This window comes from Gossypium hirsutum, chromosome A01 (genome assembly GCF_007990345.1).
Source record: "Gossypium hirsutum isolate 1008001.06 chromosome A01, Gossypium_hirsutum_v2.1, whole genome shotgun sequence".
In the NCBI taxonomy this organism is placed as follows: domain Eukaryota; kingdom Viridiplantae; phylum Streptophyta; class Magnoliopsida; order Malvales; family Malvaceae; genus Gossypium; species Gossypium hirsutum.
Genome location: NC_053424.1, coordinates 14517911 through 14520862, shown reverse-complemented (window position 1 = coordinate 14520862; position 2952 = coordinate 14517911).

Sequence of the window (2952 nt, the reverse complement as noted above, 5' to 3'; positions counted from 1 at the left end):
AATTCTCCCCTATTTCAGGGTTTGGCTACTCTGACCCTTGTGCACTACGAATAAAATTTATTCCTATACAGAAATCCAATGACTATGCCATTTGTTTCAATTAAAAATATCCTCAATAAGGAATCCATGCATATAAATTTTGAGTCCTAATTCTTAATACACAATTTATGGTGAATTTCTAAAGTCAGAACAGGGAATCCAAAAATTGTTCTAACCCTATTTCACAAAAATGTAAATATCTCATAAAATACAACTCTTTTACCTATTTTATTTCTTCCATATAAAAATAGATTCATTAATCTTCAATTACATATTTTATTCATGATCTAATTCACTTTCTACTATTTTTGGTATATTTTCAAAGTTGGACTACCGCTACTGTCCAAATCTGTTTTAGTATAAAATGTTGATAACTAAGTTTATAACATCTTCATTTCTTCTCTCTACAATATTTACCAACAATTCCTCTTATTAGTCTTCACTAACATATCAAAACATACCATACTTAAGGTTTTGGTAATATTTACAAAACATACCAAAATATCACTTAACAACTTAGATACTTTCAAAATGACCAAAAGACATCCTAGGTACAATGTCATTTTCCAAAAAGATAGAAACTTCACCAATTTGAGTTTGGGGATCGGCTTGTATGCTGAGTCCTTATACTTTCGTACCTAGCCTGCGCACGGAAAGAAACCGTACGCTGAGAATACTCTCAGTGGTATTTCTATAAACAATAGCTTAATCAACTTTAAAACATGGTAATTCAAACACATTATTGCTATTATTCAATATCAATCAGTACTTTAATAATCTTTACTTTATTTACCCTTATTAACATAACTCGGACACTGACGGATACACGGATCCAGCCCACACTCCGGGATAAGCACATAGTGCTTCATCGGAACAAATCCGGAACTTTAACATTATAGTACACAAAGTACTTCATCGGAACAAATTCGGAACTTTAACAGTAGTCGACACATAGTGTCTCATCAACTCAATGTCGGAATATCCCAATACTTCCAATTCCTATGACATGTCAACTATATCCGACTAGCCCGACACTGTTAATAGGGTATTCAAAATCACATTCATTTCAATATGGTAAAAATACTTACCTCATTCACATTTTCATACAATATAAATATCAAATATAGCAATAACGATTAAGCTCGGTTTATAGAAATACAAACCATTATTTATCGAATTTAATCGATATCTTCGTTCACTTTCTCTTTTCCCTTCTTTGATGACGTATCCGGTGCTACGTTTGCTACTAACAATCATATAATTAAAAATCATCGATATATTAATTCATAAAACACATTTTCACTTTCTACCAAACTTTTACAAAAATTCCAATTTCGTCCTTTTTCCATTACTATTCTTTTTTTCTTTAACTTAAGCTTCATATTCTCTTTTAATCAACTCATTAACAATTTCTAACTCATAAAATTCATTATAAAACATAAATTTTGAGCTCTATTCAACTTAGTCCCTATTTAAACCTAACTTAGAAATTCCTTTAACTAATCACTTCTAACTTCAATTTCTATCAATTTAAACCAAAAACCTCAATTTATTCAACCAAATCAATATCTAAAAATTCTCTATTTTTCTTCATTTTAACCTCATACATGTAGAACTTTGAATTAGGCATCCATAAACATAAAAATCATAGGAAAATGAGCTAAAACAACTTACTAATCAAACTTTAGGACCTTAATCCTCAAATTTCCCTTTTTTATTTCTTTCTTTCTTTCCTTCTTTCTTTCTCACGTTTGCTCTCTGTTAGTCTTTCTATCTTTCTTTCTTTCTCACGTTTGCTCTCTATAACTTTTCTATTCTTTACTCATTATTCTTTATTCATTATACTATATTATATTATTATTAACCTATAATAAATATAAAATTAACATGTGTAATAGCTATAACATAAAATATCTTATAGTTATTACACATATATACCAACTATTACACATGTTATATCATACATTCACACACATGGCACTTAGGGTCTAAATGCTAGATTAGTCCCTTTTACTTCTTTAATCTATAAATAAACTTTTATTCCTTATGCAATTTAATCCTTTAAACTAAATTCAAGCTACTTCACTTAATTAAACACTAAATAACCATTCAACTATAATTCATAAATATTTCTAATAAATATTCATGAATAAATTTCACGGAAATAGTACTCAAGACTCAATTTCTGATACCGTAACTTTCGGTTCATTATACGTAAAGTGATGACTGATCTGAGGGCGATGTTCGCTCACCTTAGTCTATTTGATGATGGGAGTCTGTTAGCTGAGTTTCAAGTCAAACCGACTTAGATTGATCAGATTCGAGTTAAGCAGTTAGAGGATGATAGGTGTGCGGTTTCGTCAGATTGAGAGTGGCAATACTTCAGATTTTGGGCTGAATAATGATGGTGTGTTATGTTTTCGAGGTTGAATTTGTGTGTCGAATGATTTAGATTTGAGACAGTCGATACTGAGGGAGGCGCATAGTAGTCCTTATGCTATGCATCTTGGTGGTAATAAGATGTACCACGATCTTCGTGAACTATATTGGTGGTCGAGTTTGAAGCGTGAGGTTACTAATTTTGTTTCTTGTTGTTTGACGTGCCAACAAACTAAGGTTGAGCACCAGTTGCCTTCGGGTTTGTTGCAGCCAGTTAAAATCCCCTTATGGAAGTAGGAACGTGTGACGATGAACGATTCTGTTTGGGTTATTATAGATCGATTTACCAAGTCTGCTCATTTCATTCCGGTTTGGATGGACTATTCTCTGCAAAAGTTAGCGACTACATATCTGAGATTGTGACACTGCATGGGGTGTCTATTTTGATCATTTCTACTTCACTTCACTTCTTGGTTCTAGAAGAAACTACACGAGGCTTAGGGTTCGATATTGGAATTTAGTACTGCATTCTAT